General features: G+C 43.7%; 1 protein-coding gene across 1 annotated transcript in view; it reads left to right on the top strand.

Annotated features, from left to right (window-relative positions):
* Positions 1-18,268, top strand: part of LOC115191369 (zinc finger protein 23-like) — a 417,143-nt gene that overhangs the window by 150,331 nt on the left and 248,544 nt on the right. The gene's annotated exons all lie outside the window — the stretch shown is intronic.

Raw genomic sequence — 18,268 nt, 5'->3', positions numbered from 1 at the left:
TCATGAGCTTATCAGAAGAAAAGATAATTACATTTTAGAAAAACAATGGCAACACTAGCTATTCTCTCATGGAACTTGAAAGTCCTTAATAGTCCGATCAAATGTTCCAGCTGTCCTAGCAACAAAAAAAACATATTGATATTGCAATGCTCCAAGAAATACACCTGCACCAAAAGGACACACGTATAATAGAGAACCATTTGGCTGCTTTTTCATCAGCCCCAAACAAAACTAAGGGTGTAATCATATCGTTTCAAACACAAAATCACCATCCTTGGTAAAGGAGAAGACCAAGAAGGCAGAATCACTTTCCTTAAATGTATCCATAACGGTAAGAAAATGTCATTTATTAATGTGTATGCTCCAAATTCATATGATCCTAAGTTTGTTTTAATTCTCTGAACAGCTCATTTTTAGAATTAACTTCATTCCAACTGGTTATAGGGACAGACATGAATGAAATTCTGGACAGGCAGGGAAAATCTAATAAGACCGACTACAATCCACAGGCAACCAAGGTTTTCCAATATATACTCTCTGATTACCACCTCATTGATGCCTGGCGAGCTCATAACCATAAGGAAAAATAGTACACTTTCTATTCAAACAGGCAGAAAACATTCTCCTGAATCGATTTTGTACTGTTATCTACTCTTATTTTCTTTTATCAAGAAAATGGAAATTCGATACACGAGCCTATCTGATCATCATGCTTTCTACTGCCAGATACAAATTTCAGAATCTCCTAAAAGAGCTACAAGATGGCGCTTTAATGTTTCCTTACTACAAAATCGGACTAATTTGAAACTGAATTTAATTTATAATGATTAACAAAAATTCAGTCCATAATCCTCAGATTTTATGGTTCAAAGGTTTTACTAAACAATGCAAACGCATTTGCATCTGGGCTGAATAAATCACAATTAACCTTCTTTAGTCAATTTCCACTGCCCCGCGGAAATCTAATTAGCATAATACAAAAATCTGTCTGTTTAAGCTAGAGATATTTTTTTGCATGGGCGGCGTCTCAATCCACAACATCCGCCAATATCGGCCTTCCGCATCTGAGGTGAAAGGTGGCAGAGCTACAGCTGTGTTTGTCAGACCAATGTCTGTAGCATCTGAACGGTTTGGCCTACAAACTATTATGATCCTTTTATGGAAAGGTGAGACTTTCACGAACACGTACGTGGGTTTGCTCTACAACCCCCATTAGCGTTACAGGACTCATCTGCCAACTTCTGTATTTAGCGTCGAAAAGTTTGGGCTACACACGACCCCTCTATGGAAAGGTGAGTCTCTCACGAACACGTACATGTCGGTTGTTTTGCTCTAGGAAGCCCACAAGACTCGCCTGAAGGTAGCTAGGTACCAGTTTACAAAATGAATGGAAGTATATATGGAAGTAGTTTAGTGCCTAAAAAAAGGTGGTTAAATATGTGTCCATTAAAATAAAATTGTTTCCTGATCTTATATCTCTCAGATTTAGGACAGATACTTCAAAACAGACTTCCTTTAGATTTGTTTTGGAGTATCTGTTTTTACATGTATTTCTACGGGCTAACAGCAGTAATAGTCCCTCCCAGGCTGACTAGAGTTTTAATGAAGATATCAGAATTGGAAAAGTTGTTAATGATGTTAGAGCGTTCTCAACAAACACTTTTTAGCAGATCAGGTTGCGAACAGAAATTGCCATCCATCGAGTTAGACTCAACCTTTACTTCCATGGTAATCGACCCAGTCGTCTACTGGCTAATAAGCTGCACAGTAATGATAAATTAGCAGATATTGCAACTATTGAATCTGAATCAGGTGAATTACTATCAGAACCCAAATTAGTCAACCAAAGATTATCCTGTTTCCATAAAGAATTGTACACCTCTGATTGTAAATCCACACCAAGCCAGATCGAGTCCTTTTTAAAAGATATAAGAACTCCTCTTCTCTCAACTGAGGAAGCCGGTGTGCAGGGAGCCCACAAGTGGCACAGCGGTCTAAGGCACTGCATCTCAGTGCAAGAGGCGTCACTACAGTACCTGGTTCGAATCTAGGCTGCATCACATCAGGCCGTGATTGGGAGTCCCATAGGTGGCGCACAATTGGCCCAGCGTTGTCTGGGTTTGGCCAGGGTAGGCCGTCATTGTAAATAAGAATTTGTTCTTATCTGACTTGCCTAGTTAAGTAAAGGCAAAATAAAAAAAATCTCTCTCCATGAACTCAAACGGGCATTGGATAACATGAAGAAAGGCAAATCACCTGGTTGGGACGGCGTTCCTCCTGAGGTCTATTAATTTTGTAACCAATTAGGTTACTTGAAATGATTAACACAGCCGTTCACAATGGGTAATTTGGAAGGGATGGAAATGGATCACTAATTTCGCTTTTATTGAAAAAAAGGGTAAGGACGTCACCCAATGTTCTTACCATCGCCCCCATTTTTGATAAACACAGATATTTAACTATTTTTTTTAAAATTCTGTCATACAGTCTCGACTTTCTTACCCAAATTGATACATCCGGACCAAAGCAGGTTTAAAAAAAAACTATTATACTCAGGTAACCGCCGTCATCCATCACATATCTTAAATGCTTTATCAGAAACCAATGCTCCTTGGGCAGTTCTATTTTTTGACACAGAAAAAGCTTTTGATAGAATAGAATGGTCATATCTTGGGTCAGTTTTGGAACATATGGGACTTGGGTCCAATTTCATTAATATGATTAAAATACTATATGCCAATCCCTCAGCCATAGTAATAACAACCAATACCTGCTCTGTTCCATTCAGAAAAGCTAGAAGTAGCAGACAAGGTGATCCCATCTCACCTCTGCTATTTTATTCTATGGCGCCCCTGGCCCAGGCAATTTGACAATCAAAAGAAATTACACCAATAGCTCTAAATTCTATGTATCACATAATTGCATATGCCAATGATATCTTACTTCATCTAGACAATGCATCTCAATCCCTCCCAAATGTTTTGAAGATCATAGACAATTCAGCTCCATCTAAAAGTTATACAGTGCATTCGGAAAATATTCAGACCCCTTCTCCTTTTCCACATTTTGTTACAACCTCAAATAAAGTGTGTAACTAAAATATATTAAACACGTCTGTAAAACCACAATAAGGACATCGACCAACCAAGCAAGTTTTCATAAATCCTTGGGTACAGCGCAAGAAAAACATCAGAGTAATCTGAAATGGGGGCATAATTCATATTCACATTTACACGTTAACCTACCTTCCAGAGCAACTTACAGTAGTGAATGGTAGCAAAAACCAGAGTTGAGCAGCAGCAGCTGAAAAATGAGCTCCTACAAATATTGAAATTTACATGGTTTTTAGAGTGAAGTACATCGGAAAAAATCAAAAGAAAACTGCAAGACTGAATAGGAGAAAAAACAAGCAACAAACAAAGAAGATAGGCTTTTGAAAAAAGTTACTATTTTTCATAAAATTGTAGTTATCTTAGCTAGCTGAATTGTTTACCAGTTGCTAAGCAGTTGCTAGGGACTCTTTTGGAAGAAGCTAGCTAGCTAACAAAGAATTACAAAGAATATCTAGTTAACAGAAGAAAAGAAAGAGAAAATCAGGACAGAAGAAAAAGGATATCAAAGTGAAACAGTTCTCTAAAGACACAAGAGACAATAATACAAGAAACAACACTTCTGTAGCTTGTCAACTATGTGTCTGTCTATCCCTGTTCTCCCCCCTCTGCACAGGCCATACAAACGCTTCACACCGCGTGGCCGCTGCCACTCTAACCTGGTGGTCCCAGCGCGCACGACCCACGTGGAGTTCCAGGTCTCCGGCAGCCTCTGGAACTGCCGGTCTGCGGCCAACAAGGCTGAGTTCATCTCAGCCTATGCTACCCTCCAGTCCCTAGACTTCCTGGCGCTGACGGAAACATGGATTACCACAGATAACACTGCTACTCCTACTGCTCTCTCTTCGTCTGCCCACGTATTCTCGCATACCCCTAGAGCATCGAGCCAGCGGGGTGGTGGCACTGGAATCCTCATCTCTCCCAAGTGGACATTCTCTCTTTCTCCCCTGACCCATCTGTCTATCTCCTCATTTGAATTCCATGCTGTCACAGTTACCAGCCCTTTCAAGCTTAACATCCTTATCATTTATCGCCCTCCAGGTTCCCTTGGAGAGTTCATCAATGAGCTTGACGCCTTGATAAGTTCCTTTCCTGAGGATGGCTCACCTCTCACAGTTCTGGGTGACTTTAACCTCCCCACGTCTACCTTCGACTCATTCCTCTCTGCCTCCTTCTTTCCACTCCTCTCCTCTTTTGACCTCACCCTCTCACCTTCCCCCCCTACTCACAAGGCAGGCAATACGCTTGACCTCATCTTTACTAGATGCTGTTCTTCCACTAATCTCATTGCAACTCCCCTCCAAATCTCCGACCACTACCTTGTATCCTTTTCCCTCTCGCTCTCATCCAACACTTCTCACTCTGCCCCTACTCAGATGGTATTGCGCCGTCCCAACCTTCGCTCTCACTCTCCCGCTACTCTCTCCTCTTCCATCCTATCACCTCTTCCCTCTGCTCAAACCTTCTCCAACCTATCTCCTGATTCTGCCTCCTCAACCCTCCTCTCCTCCCTTTCTGCATCCTTTGATTTTCTCTGTCCCCTATCCTCCAGGCCGGCTCGGTCCTCCCCTCCTGCTCCGTGGCTTGACGACTCACTGCGAGCTCACAGAACAGGGCTCCGGGCAGCCGAGCGGAAATGGAGGAAAACTCGCCTCCCTGCGGACCTGGCATCCTTTCACTCCCTCCTCTCTACATTCTCCTCTTCTGTCTCTGCTGCTAAAGCCACCACTCTAAATTCCAAGCATCTGCCTCTAACCCTAGGAAGCTCTTTGCTACCTTCTCCTCCCTCCTGAATCCTCCTCCCCCTCCCCCCCTCCTCCCTCTCTGCGGATGACTTCGTCAACCATTTTGAAAAGAAGGTTGACGATATCCGATCCTCGTTTGCTAAGTCAAACGACACCGCTGGTCCTGCTCACACTGCCCTACCCTGTGCTTTGACCTCTTTCTCCCCTCTCTCTCCAGATGAAATCTCGCGTCTTGTGACGGCCGGCCGCCCAACAACCTGCCCACTTGACCCTATCCCCTCCTCTCTTCTCCAGACCATTTCCGGAGACCTTCTCCCCTACCTCACCTCGCTCATCAACTCATCCTTGACCGCTGGCTACGTTCCTTCCGTCTTCAAGAGAGCAAGAGGTGCACCCCTTCTGAAAAAACCTACACTCGATCCCTCCCATGTCAACAACTACAGACCAGTATCCCTTCTTTCTTTTCTCTCCAAAACTCTTGAACGTGCCGTCCTTGGCCAGCTCTCCTGCTATCTCTCTCAGAATGACCTTCTTGATCCTAATCAGTCAGGTTTCAAGACTGGGCATTCAACTGAGACTGCTCTTCTGTGTCACAGAGGCTCTCCGCACTGCTAAAGCTAACTCTCTCTCCTCTGCTCTCATCCTTCTAGACCTATCTGCTGCCTTTGATACTGTGAACCATCAGATCCTCCTCTCCACCCTCTCCGAGTTGGGCATCTCCGGCGCGGCCCATGCTTGGATTGCGTCCTACCTGACAGGTCGCTCCTACCAGGTGGCGTGGCGAGAATCTGTCTCCGCACCACGCGCTCTCACCACTGGTGTCCCCCAGGGCTCTGTTCTAGGCCCTCTCCTATTCTCGCTATACACCAAGTCACTTGGCTCTGTCATATCCTCACATGGTCTCTCCTATCATTGCTATGCAGACGACACACAATTAATCTTCTCCTTTCCCCCTTCTGATAACCAGGCGGCGAATCGCATCTCTGCATGTCTGGCAGACATATCAGTGTGGATGACGGCTCACCACCTCAAGCTGAACCTCGGCAAGACGGAGCTGCTCTTCCTCCCGGGGAAGGACTGCCCGTTCCATGATCTCGCCATCACGGTTGACAACTCCCTTGTGTCCTCCTCCCAGAGTGCTAAGAACCTTGGCGTGATCCTGGACAACACCCTGTCGTTCTCCACTAACATCAAGGCGGTGACCCGATCCTGTAGGTTCATGCTCTACAACATTCACAGAGTACGACCCTGCCTCACACAGGAAGCGACGCAGGTCCTAATCCAGGCACTTGTCATCTCCCGTCTGGATTACTGCAACTCGCTGTTGGCTGGGCTCCCTGCCTGTGCCATTAAACCCCTACAACTCATCCAGAACGCCGCAGCCCGTCTGGTGTTCAACCTTCCCAAGTTCTCTCACGTCACCCCGCTCCTCCGCTCTCTCCACTGGCTTCCAGTTGAAGCTCGCATCCGCTACAAGACCATGGTGCTTGCCTACGGAGCTGTGAGGGGAACGGCACCTCCATACCTTCAGGCTCTGATCAGTCCCTACACCCAAACAAGGGCACTGCGTTCATCCACCTCTGGCCTGCTGGCCCCCCTACCTCTGAGGAAGCACGGTTCCCGCTCAGCCCAGTCCAAACTGTTCGCTGCTCTGGCACCCCAATGGTGGAACAAGCTCCCTCACGACGCCAGGACAGCGGAGTCAATCACCACCTTCCGGAGACACCTGAAACCCCACCTCTTTAAGGAATACCTGGGATAGGATAAAGTAATCCTTCTAACCCCCCCCCCTTAAAAGATTTAGATGCACTATTGTAAAGTGGTTGTTCCACTGGATATCATAAGGTGAATCCACCAATTTGTAAGTCGCTCTGGATAAGAGCGTCTGCTAAATGACTTAAATGTAATGTAAATGTACATAGGTATTTCATAATTAAGACCTCTAAGAAATAATGTCTGGAGGGTGAAAATACAAAAACACTCTTTTGCTCAAAGCATTATTTATATCACCCTCCTGTCTCATATCTTAACTTTCTCTATGCCACAAAATCTAAAGGGATAAATGTAATGTTTTAGGTCATTAAAATGTACTGCGACTGAATAATTAATCCCTGTCCTTTCTCCTGATTGAACTTATGTTCACAAATTCTCTGTTTGAGAGAACAAGAGGTTTTACCTACATAACACAGCCCACAAGGACATTTAATCATGTAGATAACATGGGTGGTGGAGCACGTAATAATGTAATTTATTTGGAACCGTTTTCCTGTCTGTGGGTTTCTTCTCTTCTTTTCTCATTTTATTCAACTGTTACCATGCACCTGCAAAAAAAGATAGCTCAGATGTGCGAGTGCATTTTCAAGCATACCAAACATAACATATCATACTAATGAGTGTCCCGGATTAACATTTACTATGTTACTTCTAGTTTATGAGACCAGAGTGTTCAAATATATACTCTTGCAGCTTCTCATGACTCTCCGTCGTTTGCATGGAGCAGATGTCCTCCTGCCCTCCTTCCTGGAATTCCTTGCAAAGCTTTTCGAATTCAGCCTCACATAGCAGTTTTTCAAAGCACCCATACATACTGCGGACAAATTTGACACCGGTCTGCGGCTGGCTGGGCTAGCAGATCAGTAGTTTCAGACTGCAGTAACTTGTTAGGAGGGTCGAGGAGCCCTAGGATTTTGTGAGTCGTATTGGCAAAAGACTTAAAGCTCGGCTCTGTCACTGCTTTCAGTATGTCTGTGACCTCATGTCTCACATAGCAGCGCCATATGCGCGAGTAGATTCTATTTCACCGAGCATCTCTGTGATGTCACTTGATTTAAAAATGACTGACATCAAGAAGTCTTTTCAGTTTTTCCCCAGTGTACTGTGCAGCCACCTTGGGTTTCCTAAATAAATTGTGCAGAGAGCTACGCTCATTGAAAAAGTAATCTATCACCTCCTTAGACGACATAGCGTGCACCACAACCAACTGCAGACCTTGAACCAGGCGCTACAAAAAGTCAGCTTTCTCCCACTGAAAATACGGCTTGGGTAAGCATCAAGCAAATCCTGCGCTGCCTCCTCATCACCGAGGTCGTCAGAAGCAGTGGTGTGTATTCATGGATGCAAAACAGAGTCATTGACCATTTCAGCAACATGAGAGAGGATGGCATTGGCGTATCTCTACAAGTAGGTTGAGTCAACATGTTCTTCTACTTGCAAGCATGCACGAACTCAGAGGGAATCAGTACCACGGACAGCCAAATCATACTGTATTTAGCTTACGTTGGACTATATTGTTTTTGGTATATTTTTGTTCTCACTGTATTACACTAAGCATAGGTGATTTGATGATGTTGAAATGTTAAAGTTGAAATGGTGTTGGAATAGTGTTTTCTTTGCGACTTGCGTTAGCCTAACTACATGGTTCTAAATCAATAGTTGTTAGTAGTCCGACAATGTCGGAAACATGAACTTGCTTGACCATGCTGTAGGTCATGTAACTGTTTGTTACACGCAATATGTTTTGTGGACTTCACCTGACAGATGTTGCTCTCTGGTTTTGTGATGAAACGCAGGTGTGGTTTAATTTATTCTGGCACTGTCTTCTTATCGTCCCAGCTTTAGGCCTATACATCACAGCGTCAAGGCATATGAACTCAGAGGTTACAGAGCACACAACGCAGTTATCACAACACATAGGTTGTAATATGTCCATTTTTTCCCCTGGCTTGGCTTCCCCAGGGATTTTACCCATGCACCGCTACATTCAGGTGCTAGTGGCTGGAGTAACTGAGATGCAGGTGCTTGTTGCGATGATGTTACCCTCGTGCTGTTGGTGCTAAGCCATGGCTATTTTCAATCTTGTTGGGTCAGCAGGCGGCGTGGGGGATGGGCGGGTATTGCATTTTCTGCTAGGCTCCTCAACCTCGGTGGTCGTGCTAGCAGGCTGCTCAGTGAGTTCTGCATCAGTCGCGACATGGTGGTCTCAGAGGAAGGCCCTAAAAATGTCAAGGACTCCAGCCATTCAAGTCATAGACTGTAAACATGTCTGGAACCAACAGCACCCTGAACAGCTTTTACACCCAAGCCATAAGACCGCTAAGTTGTTAGTTAAATAGTTAACCAAATAGCTACCTGGACTATGTGCATTGACCCTTTTTGCACTAACTTTTTTGACATATCACATAAACTGCTGCTATGTCACTATGCACTGTCACTTTATTCGTACATATCTACCTCAATTACCTGGTACCCCTGCACATCGACTACGTTCTGGTACCTGTGTGTATATATATATATTTTTTTTAAATTTAACTAGTTAAGAATAAATTCTTATTTACAATGACGGCTTAGGAACAGTGGGTTAAGTACCTTGTTCAGGGGCAGAACGACATATTTGTTTACCTTGTCAGCTCGGGGATTCGATCTAGAAACCTTTCGGTTACTGGCCCAACGCTCTAACCACAAGGCTACATGCCTTGTATTGCAAAGTTATCGTTACTAATTTACTACTTTTATTATTACGTGTTTTAATTTTCTATTATGGGTGTGCTCGTAAATTCACTCTGGAGTGCCTGAGTGTGCGCAATGCACTTGGGGCGTTTGTAAATTCAGAGCGTTGTCAGATTGTAAATTCAGTGTTTCGCTCTCAGATCGTTCAGAGCGCACACTGGACACTGGCAGAGGAGTAGGGTTGATCCGAGCGTTCTGACCTTAAATGCAGTCAAGCACCCAAGCTAACTGGCTAACGTTGGCTAGCTTGCTTGCTACTAACAGATAAATGAGAGAACACCTCATTCTGACCATTTTACTCACTGCAGAGGTTGTTAGGCTGTTTTCATGTTATCTAGAGCGTTAGTGACCAAATGTGCTGCTAGCAACAATTGAATTACCCTTTTTTGCCAAATTTTATTGACACTGGTCATATTCAATGGGTGTTGCGAATTCATAAATTCATCTGTTATTCTGCTCTCTGGCACACTCACACCACAGTGCTGTGAAATCAGAGTAGATAGCCAGAGTGAATTTACGAACGCACCCTATGGCTCTTTTCTTTATCTCTACATTGTTGGGAAGGGCCCATAAGTAAGCATTTCACTGTTAGTCCACACCTGTTGTTTAAGAAGTGTGACTGATACAAATTGATTTAGATAGTATAAAGTTGGTATATTCTTTCTTACGCTATTCTTACTAACACACTACTTTCTAAACAAGCATGTTCTCTGCTTTACAGATATTGGTCGCGTCCGAATACCCATATGCTCGCTTACAAAATATTATGCGATAAAATAACGTTATATAGTATATGAAATTTCGAATGCACCATCGCGTTGACTCGCACCATTCCTTCATTTTGGTACAGCGCGTCAATCTCTCATTATCGCCTCTTGTCAAACACGTGAGTGGGAAAAGACGACTTAATTCTACTAAATCAAAGGCCGAAATTAGTATGCAGTTTAATGAAGTATATAGTACGCTTGTGTTGGTATTCGGACATAACCACTGATCATAGGAGAGTTGATGTGTAATGTAATAAGTAGCACTGTATTTCAGAGAACAGTGCGCATGAATGTTACATTTAACCACGCCTTTAGAGCTATGACGACAACCAATAAAATAATTTATCTTCTGTGTAAAAGGAAGTTAAATGACTATTTCCACGTTAGCGTGTTTGTTGTTATTTGGACTTTTATTAACACCCTGGAACTCAAACTCGTTTAACTGCACAGCGTCACATACTTACCTCAGGTAGTCTTTAATTCACGTTGGAGACAGTACTTGGTCGATATGTTATTTTTCTAGGTAACGCTAGCTGGCTAACTTAGTAGTTAACGTTAGCTAACATGGCTAACGGTGTGGTTTTTCACACTCAAATAGCCTCCATTATGGAGGTGTTAGCGAATGCAGCCGTGGCAGAGATCTGTAAACTCGTAGACGACGACTATGCAGTGTTCCGTTTGGAAATGTCTCAAAGCCAAAAAGAAAACAGGGGATTGCGGAGGAAACTACAGATGCTGGAACTGAAGGTGGCACGGGAGCGCGCAGAGAGGATAATGCGAGAGCGCGTCCTCGCCAGTCGTCCCAGAAGTGTCAAGATCCTCGATCGATACAGAGGAATAGCAAGAGGTACATTTTGCAGAAGGCAGAGGCTGCGGGGCCCATCACCCCGTTTCCCTCTGCGCATGTGTTCAGATGTGTTACCCACAATTGTGTCTTGGTCCTAGAGAATGATAGTGGACTCAAGCTTGTTAGCATGAGGAGCGCCATTGAGTACTTTCACCGTTTTGAAGCAGTAAACTGGGTGGAACTTCATATGAGTTAAGGAATGATCACATTATTCCATTCAGGGATCTTTGATCAGCCAATGAATTATACTCGTGAGTAAAAAAATCCATAATTGCAGGTGCCAGTAAATCGCCAACTTTGACGTTATACCTGTTCAAACAACAATACAGGTGGCAGTATGCACGCGTTCAGTTTGTTTGCCAACTCATAGAAGTAGTAGAAAAATAAAATGTACTACTTCAAAATGGAGATGGCCTTCAATCAAATTGTATTTGTCACATGCACTGAATACAACAGGTGTAGACTTTACAGTGAAATACATGCTTACAAGTGCTTCCCAATGACGCAGTGTAAAAAAAAAAAGAAGCAAAATACAAAATGTAACACGAGGAATAAAATACACAAGATTGACGCTATGTACATAGAGTATCAGTACTATATCACCAAACATATTTATAACTAACCCAAGATAGATGTCGTTTTACAGTGGGAGCAAATGAAGCACAGTGGGCAGAACAAGCAAGGAGGTGGGCCAAGCAATAGCTAGCAAGATACTATTGGCGCATTGTAGTATGTATATTTTTAGTTTTTATTTAACCTTTATTTAACTAGGCAAGCCAGTTAAGAACAAATTCTCATTTACTATGACGGCCAAACCCGGACGACGCTGGGCCAATTGTGCTCCACCCTATGGGACTCCCAGTCACGGCCGGATGTGATACAGCCTGGATTCGAACCAGGAACTGTAGTGATGCCTCTTGCACTGAGATGTACTGATGCCTCTTGCACTGAGATGCAGTGCCTTAGACCGCTAAGCCTCCTCTAAAATGTGTGTGCGCACAACCTCAATTTGACGTTGCACTCCTAAACAATGCAATTTTTTACTTTAGCAAAGCATTAAGTCTATAAAACTTAGTGCACTGTGTTCGTAAAATATTGTAGTTTTGGGTACAGAAAATTTTGAGAGAAGACGTTTCATCTATGAGAAAATGGGCAGAATGTCGGCCCAGTTTCACCTAGTTTCATCCTCCCACTACCCGCGACTGGACTTTCTCTCACTACCATATTTGGTGGTGAGAAAACGTTCTAAACGGATGCTTCAGCTTCATAGCCCCTGTGACCTGTCTGGGTTACCCCTTCTGTCTGTGATATCACTGTGCAGGGGTACGAGGTATTTGAGGTAGATATGTACATAAAGGCAGGGTAATGTGACTAGGTATCAGGATAGATAATAAGCGTAAAATAAATGACAGCCATATATGATGTGTGACAGTGTGTGTGTGTGGGTTTGTAGTGAATGTGTACGAGGTCTCTGATCTCCACCCTGTAAGCTGTCTCATCGCTGTTGGTCAGCCGGCCTACCGCGGTCACGTCGTCAACAAATGTGAAGATGGTATTGGAGTTGTGCGTGGCCGTGCAGTTGTACGTGAACAGGATTTAAAGGAAGGGACTAAGCACACACCCCTGAGTGGCCCCCATGTTGAGGGTCAGCATGGCGACGGTGTTGTTGCCTACCCTCACCACCAAGGGCCGGCCAGAAGTCTAGGATCCAGTTGCAGAGGTGGGGTGTTCAGTCGCAGGGTCCCGAGCTTGGAGGGGGCTATGGCATTGAACACTGAGCTGTAGTCTATGAACAGCATTCTCACATAGTTATTTCCCCTCTTGGGAGAGAGCAGTGTGAAGTGCAATTGAGATTGCGTCATCTGTGGATCTGTTGGGGCGGTATGCGAATTGGAGTGGGTCCAGGGTATCTGGGTTGATGGTGTTTATGTCATGTCCAGCCTTTCAAAGCACTCATAATTACAGATGTGAGTGCCACGGGACGATAGTCATTTAGGCAGGTTACCTTTGAGTTCTTGGGAACAGGGACAATGGTGGTCAGTATGAAACGTTGAGATCAATTCTTATTGATAACATTTGCTAAACCTGTGTATGTGATTGCAGGTGTAGCGAAAGGCTTGTAATTCCTAGCTCCAACAGTAATATCTAACAATACACACTAATCTAAAAGTAAAATTATGGAGTTAAGAAATAGAGATATTAGGACGTGCAATGTCGGAGTCCGGAGTATAAATATATATACAGTACCAGTAAAAAGTTTGGACACCTTCTCATTCCAGGGTTTTTCTTTATTTGTACTATTTTCTACATTGTACAATAATAAAAGACATCAGAACTATGAAATAACACATATGGAATCATGTAGTAACCAAAAAAGTGTTAAATCAAAATGTTTTATATTTGAGATTCTTCAAAGTAGCCACCTTTTTTGCCTTGACTGCTTTTCACACTCTTGGCATTCTCTCAACCAGCTTCATGAGGTAGTCACCTGGAATGCATTTCAATTAACAGGTGTGCCTTAATTTGTGGAATTGCTTTACTTCTTGTTGTGTTCTGACAAGGTAGGTGTGGTATACAGAAAATTGCCCTATTTGGTAAAATACCAAGTCCATATTGTGGCAAGAACAGCTCAAATAAGCAAAGAGAAACAGTCCATTACTTTAAGACATGAAGGTCAGCCAATATGAAAAATTAAGAACTTTGAAAGTTTATTCAAATCCAGTCACAAAAAGCATCAAGCACTATGATGAAACTGGCTCTCATGAGGACCGCCACAGGAAAGGAAGACCCAGAGTTACTTCTGCTGCAGAGGATAAGCTCATTAGTTATCAGCCTCAGAAATTGCAGCCCAAATAAATGCTTCAGAGTTCAAGTAACAGACATCTCAACATCAACTGTTCAGAGGAGACTGTGAATCAGGCCTTCGTGGTCAAATTGCTGCAAAGAAGCCATTACTAGAGGACACCAATAACAAGAAGAGACTTGCTTGGCCCCCAAGGAACACAAGCAATGGACATTAGACCGATAGAAATCTGTCCTTTGGTCTGATGAGTCCAAATTTAGATTTTTTTTGTTGTTGTTCCAACCGCTGTGTCTTTGTAATGCGGAGAGTAGGTGAACATATTCTCAGCATGTGTGGTTCCCACCGTGAAGCACGGAGGTGGTGGTGTGGGGGTGCTTTGCTGGTGACAGTCTGACTTTATTTAGAATTCAAGGCACACTTAACCAGCATGGCTACTATAGCATTCTGCAGCGATACACCGTCCCATCTGGTTTGCGCTTAGTGGGACTATCATTTTGCTTTTCAACAGGACAATGATCCAAAACACACCTCCAGGCTGTGTAAGAGCTATTTGACCAAGAAGGAGAGTGATGGCGTGCTGCATCAGATGACCTGGCCTCCACAATCATCCGACCTCAACCCAATTGAAATGTTTACAGATGAGTTGTACCGCAGAGTGAAGGAAAAGCAGTCAACAAGTGCTCAGCATATGTGGGAACTCCTTCAAGACTGTTGGAAAAGCATTCCAGGTGATGCTGATTTGAGAAAAAGCAAGCGTGTGCAAAGCTGTCATCAAGGCAAGGGTTTCATCAGCTGTCCGGGTAAAGAGGCCGGATGTGGAATCCTGGGCTGGCGTGATTACACATGGTCTGTGGTTGAGACCGGTTGGACATACTGCCAAATTCGCTAAAATGACGTAGGAGGCGGCTTATGGTAGAAACATTAACATTAATTTCTCTGGCGACAGTTCTGGTGGACATTCCTGCTGTGAGCATGCCTATTGCACGCTCCCTCAACTTGAGACATCTGTGGCATTGTGTTGTGAAAAAAACTGCACATTTTAGAGGGGCCTTTTAATTGTCCCCAGCACAAGGTGCACCTGTGTAATGATCATGCTGTTTCATCAGCTTCTTGATTTGCCACACCTGTCAGGTGGATGGATTATTTTGGCAAAAGAGAAATAGTAACAGGGATGTAAACAACATTTGAGAGAAATAAGCTTTTTGTGTGTATGGAACATTTCTGGGTTCTTTTATTTCAGCTCATGAAACATGACCAACACTTTGTTGCGTTTATATTTTTGTTCAGTGTATGTATGTGATGGGATGTATAGACATTATGGGCAGTATGTGGATTGAATATCTAGTATATCTGAAGAATACGTGGCTAGAATACTATATGTACAGCAATAGTTGAATAGGATGAACTTGACTAGAATACATTATATACATTTGAAATGGGTAAAACAGTATGTAAACATTACTAAAGTGACCAGTGTTCCATGTCTATGTACATAGGGCAGCAGCCTCTAAGATGTAGGGATGAATAACCAGGTGGTAGCCGGCTAGTGACCGTGACTAAGTTCAGGGCAGGGTACTACATGGAGGCCGACTAGTGATGGCTATTTAGTAGTCTGATGGCCTTGAAACTGCTTCTGTCTCTCGGTCCCAGCTTTGATGCACCTGTACTGACCTCGCCTTCTGGATGATAGCGTGGTTGAACAAGCCGTGGTTTGAGTGGCTGAGGTCCTTGATGAAATTCTTGGCCTTCTGTGACACCGGGTGCTGTAGATGTTCTGAAGGGCAGGCAGTGTGCTCCCGGTGATACGTTGGGCCGACCACAGCATCCTCTGGAGAGCCCTGCGGTTGCGGGCAGTGCAGTTGCCGTACCAGGCTGTGATACACCAAAACAGGATGCTCTCAATTGTGCCTCTGTAAAAGTATGATGATCTTAGACAAGCCACATTTCTTCAGCCTCCTGAGGTTGAAGAGGCCCTGTTGCACCTTCTTCACCACACTGTCTGTGTGGGTGGACCATTTCAGTTTGTCAGTGACGTGTACGCTGAGGAACTTGAAGCTTTTCACATTCTCCACTGCGGCCCCATGGATGTGGATGGAGGCGTGCTCCCTCTGCTGTCTCCTGAAGTCCACGATAAGTTCCTTCGTTTTGTTGAGGGAGAGGTTATTTTCTTGGCACCTCTATGCCAGGGCCCTCACCTCCTCCCTGTAGGATGTCTCGTTGTTGTTGGTAATCAGGCCTACCGCTGGTTTGTCATCTGCAAACTTGATGATTGAGTTGGAGGCTTGAGTGGCCACGCAGTAATGGGTAAACAGCGAGTACAGGAGGGGGCACAGCATGCACCCTTGTGGGGCCCCTCTGTTGAGGATCAGCGTAGTGGAGGTGTTGTTGCCTACCTTCACCACCTGGGGCAGCCCATAGAACACCAGGAACCAGTTGCACAGAGCGGGTTTCAGTAGCAGGGCCCCGAGCTACATGATGAGCTTGGAGGGTACTATGGTGTTAAAGGCTGAGCTGTAGTCAATGAACAGCATTCTTACATACAGTTGAAGTTGGCCAAATACATTTGAACTCAGTTTCACAATTACTGATGTTTAATCTGAGTAAAAATGCCCTGTTTTAGGCCAGTTAGGATCACCACTTTATTTTAAGAATGTGAAATGTCAGAATAATAGTAGAGTGATTTTATTTCAGCTTTTATTTCTTTCATCACATTCCCAGTGGGTCAGAAGTTTACATACATTCAATTAGTATTTGGTAGCATTGCCTTTAAATTGTTTAACTTGGGTCAGATGTTTTGGGTAGCCTTCCACAAGCTTCCTCAAGCCATTTTGCCACAACTTTGGAAGTATGCTTGGGGTCATTGTCCATTTGGAAGACCCATTTGCGACCAAGCTTTAATTTCCTAACTGATGTCTTGAGATGTTACTTCAATATATCCACACAATTTTCCTACCTCATGATGCCATCTATTTTGTGAAGTGCACCAGTCCCTCCTGCAGCAAAGCACCCCCACAACATGATGCTGCCACACCCGTGCTTCACGGTTGGGATGGTGTTCTTTGGTTTGCAACTGTCCCCTTTTTTCTCCAAACATAACGATGGTCATTATGGCCAAACAGTTCTATTTTTGTTTCATCAGACCAGAGGATATTTCTCCAAAAAGTACAATCTTTGTCCCCATGTGCAGTTGCAAACCGTAGTCTGGCTTTTTTATGGCGGTTTTGGAGCAGTGGCTTCTTCCTTGCTGAGCGGCCTTTCAGGTTATGTTGATATAGGACTCATTTTACTGTGGATATAGATACTTTGAACCTGTTTCCTCCAGCATCTTCACAGGGTCCTTTGCTGTTGTTCTGGGATTGATTTGCACTTTTCGGACCAAAGTACGTTCATATCTAGGAGACAGAATGCGACTCCTTCCTGAGCAGTATGACCGCTGTGTGGTCCCATGGTGTTTATACTCGCGTATTATTGTTTGTACAGATGAACGTGGTACCTTCAGGTGTTTGGAAATTGCTCCCAAGGATGAACCAGACTTATGGAGGTCTAGAACTTTTTTTCTGAGGTCTTGGCTGATTTCTTTTGATTTTCCCATGATGTCAAGCAAAGAGCCACTGAGTTTGAAGGTAGGCCTTGAAATACATCCACAGGTACACCTCCAATTGACTCAAATGATGTCAATTAGCCTATCAAAAGCTTCTAAAGCCATAATCATTTTCTGGAACTTTCCAAGCTGTTTAAAGGCACAGTCAACTTAGTGTATGTAAACTTCTGACCCACTGGAATACAGTGAATTAAGTGAAATAATCTGTAAACAATTGTTGGAAAAATTACTTGTGTCATGCACAAAGTAGATGTCCTAACCGACTTGTCAAAACTATAGCTCACTTGGGAGTTCTGCGTCACTGGGCATTTCACGGTTGGGTTTCCTTTGTAATCTGTTATCGTCTGCAAGCCCTGCTGCATCGGAAGTGCGTTGGAGCCGGTGTAATAGGATTCCACCTTCCTACAATATTGTCATTTCCCATGTTTGTCTCGTCAAAGGTTGTAGAATGCTTTCTTGTACTTGTCTGTGTCCCGTTCTTTGTAAGCGGTAGCTCTAACTTGAGCCCAGCGCTGATATTGCCGGAAATCCATTGGTTTTGGTTTGGTTACGTTCGTATGGTCGCTTTGGGGACGACGTCATCTATGCACTTATTGGTAATCTCCTCAATGCTATTGGATGAATCCGGGAACATCTCTGTCTGTACTACAATGGCGCTGCCCATGCTCTCACTGACCCATAATGGGACAGATACAATGTGATTTCTATCTAAGTCTAGGGTTAGTGTTTGGATAGTGTGCAATACTTACCCTGATTACTTAGCTATCTTGCACAATTTGTTTTATTTCACCAGGCAGGTCAATTAAGACCAAATTCTTATTGCACAAAGACAGTATCATATTCTAACCATATTTCCTATTGTCATATTTTTAAAAGAATATGATGCATG

Source organism: Salmo trutta, chromosome 4, assembly GCF_901001165.1.
Source record: "Salmo trutta chromosome 4, fSalTru1.1, whole genome shotgun sequence".
Classification (NCBI taxonomy): Eukaryota; Metazoa; Chordata; class Actinopteri; order Salmoniformes; family Salmonidae; genus Salmo; species Salmo trutta.
This window is presented reverse-complemented; position numbering and strand designations above follow the sequence as displayed.